We start from the raw sequence: 12,860 nt of genomic DNA, 5'->3' as shown, positions 1-12,860 counted from the left end.
CCAGGGCTACCTTCTTCCATTTCCACGTTTAAGCTTCAGTTTAACCTTAAACTGAAGCTTAAACGTGCTTCTACAAAAGGCCTCACTGGAAGTGTCTGGCGTTTAAGCTACAGTTTAAGCTTAAACTACAACTTAAACGCCACTCTTGGAAAAGGTTTCTGGGCCAAAAATATTGTGATTTAAGTTAGTCTTTGAGCACAAATATTAACTTAAACTTACTTTGGTATGAAACCCAATTGAATATCATGGTTTATGGGATTGGGCCTGAAGGATTGATGAGTTTGAAATCTCAATTTATTGAGTCATGTGTCATTATTTGATTATCACTAAGTTGGCTCAATAAATGTTACAGGATTTGGATCAACAACCTCATCAAGATTATGGACCATAAACCCAAGGCAAAAGGAAAGCAAGGAGAGGCCTCAAAGCCCAAGAAGCACAACTGAAGCTCAATATAGAAAGTGTATAAATAGGATAGAAGTTAAGTTAGAGAGGACTTTTACTTTCACTTTTAGCTAGTTTTCCTTTTCTTTGTAATTGAATTCAGAGCTATGATTCACTAAACCCCCTTTCATTGGGTTAGGGAGCTCTATTGTAATTCAATGAATCAATAATAGTTTATCTTCTTCTTCAATCTTTTCTCTTGAATTTTGTTAGAAAGCTTCTCGATCTAATTCCATTGAGTAGTTGTCTTGGGAAAGAAACTACCCATACTTGGAATCCTTCGGAGCCTTGGGAAAGGAATGGAGGATTCATGCTAGAGAAGCTTTCTCACAGTGAATTGGATTGGGGTTTGGATGGATATTGTGACATGTAATCCTACCAAATTGTGGTTCATGAAATTGTGTGGTATAATCAGTGATCAAGCATCATCTCTTCTTATGAACATTTAAACCAAGGGATTGGGAATTTGTTTGTTTTTAGAGAGAATTGGTGAGCCAAGGGATTGGGATCCAATCATATAAGATTGCCAAGCAAAATTCAATGAACGCATTGGTTGAGGAAGAGATAAACATGTTTTGATTCGGAGATCTCAATATCTCCTATAACCCAAAGAATTCCCCATTTCTGATTTCCACTTTCTCTTTACATTCTGCAACTCAATTCATGCAACACCCCCATTCCCTTTTAATTTCAGCAATTTAGTTTCTGCTCTTTAATTCATTGCAATTTAAGATTCCGCCATTTCAATTTCTTGTCATTTACTTTTCCCGCCAATTTTACATTCCGCAATTCTCATCTCAATCTTGATTTCGCTCAACTAGAACACACTTCTAATCCGAATTGCTCACTCAACCAATCCTTGTGGGATTCGACCTCACTCTATTGTGAGTTTTTACTTGACGATAACCGGTGCACTTGCCGGAAGGAATTTTGCCGATCGTGCAATTTCCTAAATCGTAGCATAACTAGTTTATGTGCATCAAGTTTATGGCGCCGTTGCCGGGGATTGGTTTTCGATTGACAATTCTCAAATTGGAAGCTAACTAGATTGAGCAATTTTCTCTTGCTTTGTTAATTCTGTCCAAGATACTTGTTGAATTTTAATTTCTGCACTCGGTTATATGCTTTCCTTCTTTATGCCTTTAAATTCATGCAACTAACTCACTGACTCACTAACTGTTTGAATTAATTCCTCAATTGATCTAACCATACTCTTCCATTAACCAAGAGTACTTCACTTGTTTGTGTTTGAGCTGTGTTCTTGTATGACAGGTAGGAGAGGAGAGACATCAACTCCTCCATATACCGAACCAGAGAGGACCCTTCATAGACTTAGAAGGGAAGCAAGAGGGAAGAGAGTAGTGGGAGAAGAGGAATCTGAAGGAGAATCTGAGGACAATTTTGAGGAAGCTTTAGATCTCAACATGGATAGAAAAGTTCACAACCATGAGAGAGCTGATGGAAACGATGCCATTCCTGAGAGGAGGGTTCTTAGTTCATACATAAACCTAACCTCTGGGAATTGTGGTAGTAGCATCCAGAAACCACCCATTCAGGCCAACAATTTTGAGCTCAAGCCACAGCTAATATCACTAGTGGAGAATCATTGTTCCTTTGGAGGAAGTGCTAATGAAGACCCAAACCAACATCTCACAAAATTCCTGAGAATTTGTGACACTGTGAAGTCCAATGGAGTCCAGGAAGATGCCTATAAACTGCTTTTGTTCCCATTTTCACTTAGGGACAAAGCAGCTAAGTGGCTGGAATCATTCCCAAGGGGGAGTCTAACAACATGGGATGAGGTGGAAAGCAAGTTTCTGGCACGTTTCTACCCTCCACAAAAGGTCAATAGGCTTCGATCTGAGGTTCAGACTTTTAGACAACAAGATGGTGAAACTCTCTACGAGGCATGGGAGAGATTCAAGGACTTGACAAGGAAATGCCCACCAAACATGTTCCATGATTGGGTGCAATTGCACATCTTCTATGATGGGCTCTCTTATGAATCAAGGAAGGCTGTAGACCATTCATCAGGAGGTTCATTGAACAGGAAAAAGACTGTGGAAGAAGCCATTGAAGTGATCGAGACAGTGGCTGAGAATGAGTACTACTATGCATCAGAGAGGCACAACACTAAGGGAGTCATGGAGCTGAACCATGTTGATACAATTCTAGCCCAAAACAAGGTGTTTGCCAAGCAACTAGCAGAGCTTACCAGGCAATTAGAAACAAAGCAAGTGGCTGCAATACACACACAAGATCAAGAGGAAGTAAGCATTGAAGGAGGTGATTGGGATGAGGCTAACTATGTGGGAAACCAACAAAGGCAATCATATGATCCACATTCCAACACTTACAACCCAGGCTGGAGAAACCACCCAAACTTTGGGTGGGGAAACCAACAAACCCAACCACAAAACCACAAACCTTACAACCACAATCAACATAACAATTCCACATACCAAAACTCCAACCAAAGATCATACCAAGCCACACAAAACACTTACCCCCAACCATCATATCATGGCCAAAATAATCAACATACCCAACCTAATCCGAACCAACAATTTCAAGATCAATTAAACCGGATAGAAGGAATGATGGCAACCATGAGTCAAGACATAATTGAATTGAAGAGCTTCAGGGATGATGTGAGAACTACCTTAAGAAACCATGGTGAAAAACTCAAGAGGATGGAATCTCAAGTAGGAGAGCTATCTCAACAGGCACCCAAATCAACTGCAGTATTCCCTAGTGACACAGAAAAGAATCCTAAAGGGGAACAAAAGAGAGTAAGATGGGAAGAATGCAAGGCCATCACCATATTGAAGGAAGTCTCAGAAGAAGAAGGAATCAGGCCCTCAGAGCAGGAACCAGAAATCTTGAAGGAAGGTGTGGAAGAAGTTAAGCAGGAAGGTGGAACTGAGCAAGCCAAGGAACTGCAAAAAGGCATGATGGAAATATACCAACCAAAAGCACCATTTCCTGAGAGGTTAGGAGGAGGTGAAAAAAGGAAAACCTATTCAAGGTTTCTAGAGACATTTAACTCTCTTCATGTCAATATTCCCTTTCTTGAGATTCTTCATCAAATGCCCACACACATCAAGTATTTAAAGGAATTGTTAAGCAAGAAAAGAGTTTTGAAGGGAGGACAAACGGTAACAATGAACAAAGAATGCAGTGCTCTCATCAAGAAGGACACACTCTCTAAGAAAACGGACCCAGGAAGTTTTCATATCCCTTGCATCATAGGGGAAACAAAAATTGACAGAGGATTCTGTGATCTAGGAGCTAGCATAAATGTGATGCCTCTAACTCTTATGAAGAGGCTACAACTGAATGAGGTGAGATCCACTGATGTAATCATACAACTGGCTGACAAAACTCAGAAGCAAGCTGAAGGGGTAGTTGAAAATGTGCTGGTGAAAGTGGGGGATTATTATTTCCCCACAGACTTTGTCATTGTGGACATGGAGGAAAGCTACTTACACCCTATCATTCTGGGCAGACCATTTCTAGCCACTACTAGAGCGCTCATAGATGTAGAACAAGGAGAGCTGATTCTGAGAATACATGATGAACAGCTCATTTTCAAAGTTTTCAAACCTGCATCTGAGCCTGAACCAGAACCTGAAAAGCCTAAAGATGTTAGTAGCCATCTGTGTTTGGAGGAAAGTAATCCAGCAGCTGAGACTCTAAAACAGTCCTTGGAAGGCAAACAAGAGTTGCAAGAGTTAGAGCCACAAGAATCAGTGGAAACAGATCAGAAGGATCCTCCTGACATAAGGGTCAATGAAGAAATCCTCAAGAGAAAGGGAAGAGTGATAGGGAGATTGCCAAGAGGATGGAGAAACAAGAAAATTTCCACTGAAGGTTTTTCTCCGGGAGATAACGTGATATCAAGTCATTATCTGCCAATCCCACCTGGCCTCAAAACCATTCCTTCCCAGCTCCCTCAAGTGTTCACAATCAGGAAAGTTCTTTCTATGGAACATTTAGAGGTCATGAATGAATCAAGTGGGGACGTTTTCATAGTGAGAGGAGAAGACGTCAAGCACTACAATCCACCCTAACAAGGGACAACCGTCAAGCTAGTGACGTTAAAGAAGCGCTTCATGGGAGGCAACCCATGTTTTTAGTATCCTTAATCTTTAGTGCTTTGCTTTACATCTAATAAAGCATGGTTTCTTATGCATGAACTTGAATCCTCAGGACAACTATTGATTAAGTGCACTAAACCTTGCATGTAAATTACAATTGGTCTCTAAGTTTGGTGTGACTGATGGCACTCCCAAATCTTACTCAAATTAAATTCCATCTTTCATTCAAGGTGCACAACCAAACATTAAGTTTGGTGTTCTTTTTGAACACAGTTTATGAAAAGCAAGAAGTTCCTCTGGGTTTCAAAATTCATGACAAGTATACCATTCACATGTTTTAATACTTTGGTTTCAATTACTTAGGGTAGTAACTTTGTTTAGAATCAAAGAGCCAAGGTGACTATGATTTATTAGAATTATGCACACTCATTAAGGACAACCAATATGGATTTCATGTCATCAGGAGACTTGACCAAACACTAAGTTTGGTGTCCAAATAATAAGTGTGCATACATGTAGAAGTCACGGCTATAAGCTCATAAAGACAAGCATTGATTTACATGTGCAAATACTATTCATAATTCACATGGACCGAAAAATGATAGCAAATTTGTTTGTTTGTGCAGGTACAAAAGAAAAGACAAAAATGGAGGAAAAAGACAAAGGGAGGTACGTGCTTGGTCAAAAAGAAAATTCACAAATATTTGAAACTAACACATGGGAAAAGGAAGTTCTGCAAGAAAAGAAAGCTACATGTACAACCTAATGCACCCAGAATACTTCCAAGAAAATGAAAAGCAAATCGTCCTTCTCCACAATTCATATATTTACCATCAAGCCACCCTTCACAAACCACCCTAGCCGTCCATTTTTCACTCATGGGCACTATAAAGAACCACTTGGGGAACGAGTCCCACACCACCAATTCTCCTTCATACACATTTTCCTTCATCATAGCATAACTATCTCTTGCCGAAAACAACCTTACCACACTTCCAACAACACTTCTTGCTTCACCTTGTCAACTTTAGCTTGTCACTTACCAAAACTAAAGAACCAATGGCAGCTTCATCTAGCCACAAAAGAAGAAAAGACAAGCAGCCAATGGAGGAAAACAGGGAATTCGATGCATGGAGATACAGATCAGTGTTCCATGAGATTTAAGCCGAATGGATGAGACCTAAAACGGTACTAGCTGAGGTTCCCTTTGACCTTGAAAAGGATGAGTTCCCAGGTGTTTGGGAAAAGATCAAAAAGAGGAAGTGGGAGCTCCTGACTAAGCCAATCACTAAAATCAACATCAACTTGGTGAAAGAGTTTTATGCAAATGCAGTAAGGGAGGATCAAACCAAGAAACCCACATACAAAAGCTATGTGAGAGGGGTGGAAGTTGACTTCAGTCCCAAAGCAATCATGAAAACTCTTGGCCTGAAAAACATACATTTCAGCCAAGCAAGTTATGAAGAAAGGATGATAGGAGAACCTGACTATACAACTATTGCTGAAGACCTTTGTGCCATCAGAGCTGAATGGGTGAGAAAAACAAGAGGGGCTCCAAGAGTCTTGAGAAGGGGAGACCTAACACCTGAAGCTAAAGGGTGGTATGCAATAGTTAGGAGATCCATCCTACCCACTGCAAACTCTTCAGAAATAGTCCCTAAAAGAGCCATCTTGCTACATTGCATTATGGTTGGAGGGGAGATCAAAGTTCATAAACTCATTGCTGAACAGATACAAGAGTTTAGTGAGAAAAGTGACCCTGAATCCTGGCTCCACTTCCCTAGCACTATCATTAGACTATGCATCGATGCCCAAGTACCACTTGAGGATGAAAGACCTAATTGGTTATATCCTGGATTGGCCATAACTGCACACAGAATGACTCTTGGCCCAACCCCTCCAAGACATACAAGAAGAAGAAATGAAGAAGGGCAACAAGTGGAACCCGAGCAAGAAGCAGAACAAGAAGGACAAGAAGGAGAAGACAGAGAAGAAGAGCAAGAAGAGCAAGCAATTCCAGAAAGAAGACAAAGAATTCCCAGAGACCCCATGGATATGAGCAGAATGGAGGAAATCATGGAAGGAATGTCTCAACAATACATGAGGTCTCAGGAGAGACAAGAGGACTTTCACCTAAAAATGATGGATATACAAAGGAACTTTGAATCAAGATTCTTCGATCTGCAAAGGGAACAAAATTTACACTTACAGGAATCCTTCAGCCACATATGCCAACACCAAGATGCCAATGTCTTGGCAATCAAGGAAGCCACCACTTTACAGAATGCAAGATACTCAGTCCAAGCTGATTACAACATCAGTTCGCAAATCAAGCTTAACTACATAGGGGAACATCTACACAAGATGGACCCAGCATTCCCAGCTTATGATGAGTATTTCAAAGGGAGGAAAGAAGGAGAAATAAACAAGGCAATGATCCTTGAAAAAGGAGTGGAAGAAACGATGAAAAAGGCTGGATTCTGGAAAAAGCTCATAAGAAAAGACAAAGGAAGCACAAGTGGTCAAAAAGAGGCAGGAAGCAAGAAGAAGCAGGATCCCAAGAATTAAGAAGAACCAAGCAATAAATAAGAGGTGGTCTCGTTCCTTAATAATCAAATGATAATTGGTGAATTGTCTTTATGAACTTGTTTTCATCATAAGTCATTTAAGTGTTATGTGGAGTCTTTTTTTTTTAGTATGAGTCGTTTGTTTTTTTAGTATGAGTGTCTGTTTATTGCTTTGAATAAAGTGAATGCCTAGATGTTTGGATATAACTTCACCTTCTTAAACGAGTGCTTGCCATGCTTGTTCTGTTTCCAAAAATAAAAGAAAAGTTTGAACAAAAGTAACTTGGCTAAATTAGTGACAAATCAAGTAGAATTAAGTGGTGGTATGCATGCTTGATTGTTTAGTCAGATCACTAGAATTAGAGTGTAGAATTATCATTTTTTATGTAGAAAGTAAAAATTGTCTATGGATCTTGATGAATAAATGTCTTTGGCCATGAAAAAGAAAGAAAAAGAAGAAGAAAAAGCCAAAGGGCAACCAAAAAGCAAAAAAAAATTGAGAAAATAAGCTAGGTACCAATGGTTTGAACTTCTGAGACAAATGCCTGTGGTGTTTATGTATTAAGGATATGCTTCGATGAATAGGTTCTGAGGAGTGTTTCAACACTTGGTAACTTGGGTTAACTAACCCGGGATTATCAACCAAAAGTCCATTATCAAGAGCAACCTAAATACAAAACATTTAGTCACACAAAGAGGTGCTGGGCACCAATGTCTCAAGAAGAAATGTGAACTAAAATGCCTAAAGTGGATATGTGTAGTGCACTGATAAGAAAAAGAAAATGCCAAAGGCTTGTGCAACACATGACACTAAGCAAACAAGGAGCAAAGGAGCTCTAAGAAAAAAGAAAAGAAAACAAAGAAGAGAAAAGTGCCAAAGACATAAGAATAACAAGAGGCCATAGCAATGTTTGATGGATGCAATGAAAAAGTGATAATCCTACCTGATAAGTATGAAAAAGTGATGCTGCAACTTTCTGCATAAAACCCTTCTGATGAACTTCAAATGCTTGCTAATATAGCCAATGTAATTGCTTTCTGTTTCATACTTTCTTCTCAAATAACTCAGGACTTGCTTAGGGACAAGCAAGTATTAAGTTTGGTGTTGTGATGCCAAGGCATCATAGGCTAGTTTCACTAGCATTTTTCTGTTAGTTTTAGTTGTTTTATGCATTTTCTTGAGCTTAAAGTAACCAAAAATGGTTAAATGAAGAACAAAGCAATGAACCATCCAAACAATAGGATTTTGATGCAAATTCCATGAGTTTTAGTTATATTACTTAAATGCTATGAATGGAAGATTTCTCATGAAATTTTGCAAGACTTTGATGCAATTGTTTGGATGATTTCAGGGAAGAAGAGGCTAAGCAAGGAAGCAACAAAATCAATAAAGGAAGCTTGAATATCACATGTGGAGTTTAAGTTCCAGTTTAAGCCTAAACTGGAGCTTAAACGCCAAAATCATGAAGGATAAGAAATGCTGGGATTGAAGTTTAACCTCCAGTTTGACCTCAAACTGGAGGTTAAACGCCAGAATGAAAAGCCTCACTAAAGAAGCATTCCACGTTTAACCTCCAGTTTGACCTCAAACTGGAGGTTAAACGCCAGAATGAGTATGCCACCCAGGGAGGAGTTCCACGTTTAACCTCCAGTTTGACCTCAAACTGGAGGTTAAACGCCAGGAGTGGGAAGAGCACCAGGGAGCCATTTCCACGTTTAAGCTCCAGTTTGACCTCAAACTGGAGCTTAAACGTGTTCGACAGCTTTTCTCCTCCAGGGTTGCTCTCTCCATTTCCACGTTTAACCTCCAGTTTGACCTCAAACTGGAGGTTAAACGTGTTCGACACCTCCAGGGCTACCATTCTAAGCTTCCACGTTTAACCTCCAGTTTGACCTCAAACTGGAGGTTAAACGTGTTCGACCTCCAGTATGCCTCCACCCTTTTCCACGTTTAACCTCCAGTTTAACCTTAAACTGGAGGTTAAACGTGTTCGACCTCCAGGGCTGCCCTTCCTATCTCCACGTTTAAGCTTCAGTTTAACCTTAAACTGAAGCTTAAACGTGTTCGACTACATGACTCTCCAGGGCTACCTTCTTCCATTTCCACGTTTAAGCTTCAGTTTAACCTTAAACTGAAGCTTAAACGTGCTTCTACAAAAGGCCTCACTGGAAGTGTCTGGCGTTTAAGCTGCAGTTTAAGCTTAAACTACAACTTAAACGCCACTCTTGGAAAAGGTTTCTGGGCCAAAAATATATTCGTTCCAGCCTTTCTAAATTATAGTCAACTCGAATCGGAAGGAAGTGCGCTGACTTTGTCAACCTATCCACAATTACCCAGATGGTATCGTGTCCTGTTCAGGTCCTTGGCAATCCCGTCACAAAATCCATAGTAATCTACTCCCATTTCCATTGTGGTATTTCTAAGGGTTGCAGGGTTCCTGACAGCTTCTGATGTTCCACCTTCATCTTCTGGTAGGTTAAACATTTTGAGACATAATCAGCTACTTCTTTCTTTAAGCCCGGCCACCAGAACATTTGTTTCAAATCTCGATACATCTTTGTCACTCCAGGATGCATAGAAAATCTACTTTGGTGAGCTTCAGCAAGAATCTTTTGTTGCAATTCTCCAGAGTTAGGCACACAAATTCTGTTCTTGTACCTCTATAGGCCACTACGATCCTGTCTCATAGCTTCTGGTTCTTCTGTGTTCATCCGTCTCAGCATCGTCATCATTTCTGAGTCCTGTGCTTGTGCTTGCTGAATACTAATCTTAAAATCTGGTGTTATACGCAATTGGGCCAAACGGACTCCACTTGACGTCTCAGTCATAGCCAACTTAAGGTCCTCAAATTCCGCGAGTAATTTTTCTTCCTGTATCATCATCCAAGAGATACTCAAATTCTTCCTGCTTAAAGTGTTTGCCACTACGTTCGCTTTCCCTGGTGATAACTTAATTTGAAATCATAGTCCTTCAAAAATTCCATCCACCTTCGCTGTCCAGAATTCGCACTTTGATAGTTTATCATATAACTTCCGAGTCCTCAGTGTCTGCAATATAGTCCTTAGATGCTCTTCATGCACTCTTTCTGTCTTCGAATAGATGAGAATATCGTCTATGAAAACTACTTGAAACTGATCAAGGTACGGACGGAAAATACGATTCATCTAATCCATGAAAATCGTAGGAGCATTAGTTAGTCCAAACGACATAACCGTATACTCATGGTGACCATAACGAGTTCTAAATACAGTCTTCGGTATATCTGATTCTTTCACTCGAATCTAGTGATAGCTCGATCGCAAATCAATCTTCGAGAACACAGTTGCACCTTCCAACTGATCCATCAAATCATCTATCCGTGGAAGTGTATACTTGTTCTTGATAGTGTCTTTATTTAGCTGTCGGTAATCTATGCAAAGTCTGATTCCACCGTCCTTCTTCTTTACTAGCAATACTGGAGCTCCCCAAGATGATGCACTAGGACGAATAAATTCCTTTCCAAGTAGCTCATCCAACTACTTCTTCAACTTTGCAAGTTCTAGTGGTGACATCCGGCACGGTGCTATGGAAATCGGTCCGGTTCCAGGTACTAGTTTAACGCTGAATTCTATCTCTCACTAAGGAGGAAACTCAGGTATGTCGTTCGGGAAAACATCAGGAAATTCCTTCACCACTCGGATTCGTTCTAAGCTTAGTTCACTGTCATTCCAGCTAGCCACTAACAGAACGTACCCCTCATAATCCCTCCCGTCTAAGGTAACTCTTACAGAATTCAGATATAAGGTGTGGGACAGAAATGGTTTAGTACATAGACTATCAGATGGAATAACAGCAGTTCTTTTAAAATAATCAAGGAAAGCATGATACTTAGATAACTAATCTAATCCTAAAATAACTTCTAAACCACATAGAGGTAAACAGATTAGATCGTGTATAAAAGTCCTGTTCCTAATAGCGAATGTTACTTGCAGGCACACTAAACTGGTCAAAGCATTTTGGGATGCAGGTGTATGGACAATCAAGTAAAAATTCAATTTAAAGAAATATAATCCTAACTCGTAAGCAATAGTTAGAGAAATAAAGAATGCGATGCACCCGAATCATACAGTACAGTTAGAAATTGATTCTTGACATAACACTGACCTTGAATGAGGGCGTTCGATTGCACAACATCGTCAATAGTGATAGCAAATACTTGTCCTTGTTGCTGGGTTCTAACTGAATTTTGAGTAAATCCCTTCGGACAATCCTTGACAATATGTCCAAGTTCTCCACAAGCATAGTAGTTAGGTGATCCAAACTGGCAAGACCTGTTATCATGCTCTTTTCCGTATTGCTTACATGCAGTGTTTATGTAAGCCTGATGGGCTCGTTTACCATTGCCTTGCCTTACTTTACCTCCATTCTTACCCGTACGACGAGCAGTAATGTTACCAACTTGTAGGTTCTTATGCTGTCGTATGCCACGCGCTTTAAAATGCACCCTTCTCCCAGCTGCCAGATGATTGCTAAGACGACTTGGTGGAAATCCTTGGCGACTCACCTTGGCCACAGTCACTTTCTCAATACATTCTACCACTAACTTGCTCTTGTTGAGTAATTCAGCAAAATTATGTATCTCCAGCGGAACTATTGAACTCATCAGATCATCACGAAGGCCTCCTTCAAACTTTAAGCAATTCCATTCTTCAAAGTCAGCATGATTCCCTTGACAGATCTTAGAGAAATGACACAAGCCATCGAAATTACAAGCATACTCAGCAACAGTCATATCCCCTTGCCTCAGCTGCATAAGCTCTATCTCTTTAGCATCACGCACTGCTCTTGGGAAATATTTCTTGTAGAATTCATCTTTAAAAATATCCCAAGGAATTTCACCTTCCTTACGTTGTAGCAGTCGCTGTATCCCCTGCCACCAGTACTCAGCTTCTCCCTCGAGCATATAAGTAGCAAACTCCATGTGTTGTCCTTCCGGAACATGCTGCGCTCTCAGTGATCGTTCAATACCTCAAAACCAGTTATCAGCGTCAGTCGCAACGAGTGTACCCTTGAACTTAGGTAGATTAACCTTCAGAAAGGTCACAAGGGTCATAGGTCTTTTAGGATGCCCTAAGTTATTCTCATCATTCCCATTTCTCACTCCAAGACGTTCAACAGCCCTAGCCGCTGTTACTGCAGCTTCACGCACTACTTCAGCCGCATTGTTCATGGTAGCCATAAACGTTTCCTGTTCCCTCTCGTAGTTAACATTAGGAATTCCTTCCCGTACGCCTCGCCTCTGTGAACCCATTGTAGTCCTGTTCACACCAAATAATCATTGTTAAGGTGATCAGTCTTAACACTTCAAGTCAAGTGTGAACATTCCCAAAATGAAAACACAGAAACAATCATGCAACATATATCACTGGGATATCCTATACGCCTGAGACACACAACAGAGTATGCAATGAAGCATAGTCAGTCCACTCCCCAGTCTCTACTGGGAACGAACTACTCTGATACCAAATTGTAACGACCCAATTTTCAATATGTCTAGATCATACCAAAAACTGAGCGCTACCAATTTATCTTCCTAATTATTATCTATTATTTATCATATGAGCCTTATTCGTTGTTAAAAGCGTAGTTAATTTGCGAGGTGTATTTTTTCTTTTTTGAAAACGTTTGGATTAATAGACAAAATCATTTATAATCAATTCACAAATAATAACAGATAAAATAGTTATAAACAACCACACATAAATACAT

The 12,860-nt window shown here is 40.1% G+C and overlaps 1 non-coding gene across 1 annotated transcript; it reads right to left on the bottom strand.

Moving 5' to 3' along the window:
- Window positions 1–2,294: 2,294 nt before the first annotated feature.
- LOC148553364 (small nucleolar RNA R71) lies at window positions 2,295–2,398 on the bottom strand. The gene has a single exon (XR_015892606.1). It is a non-coding gene; the product is annotated as a small nucleolar RNA R71 (small nucleolar RNA).
- Between the last annotated feature and the right edge of the window lie 10,462 nt (window positions 2,399–12,860).

Source organism: Arachis ipaensis, chromosome B7 (genome assembly GCF_059453495.1).
Source record: "Arachis ipaensis isolate K30076 ecotype BB chromosome B7, ASM5945349v1, whole genome shotgun sequence".
In the NCBI taxonomy this organism is placed as follows: Eukaryota; Viridiplantae; Streptophyta; class Magnoliopsida; order Fabales; family Fabaceae; genus Arachis; species Arachis ipaensis.
The sequence above is the reverse complement of the archived record's forward strand: the minus strand, read 5'-3'. Positions and strand labels throughout refer to the sequence as shown.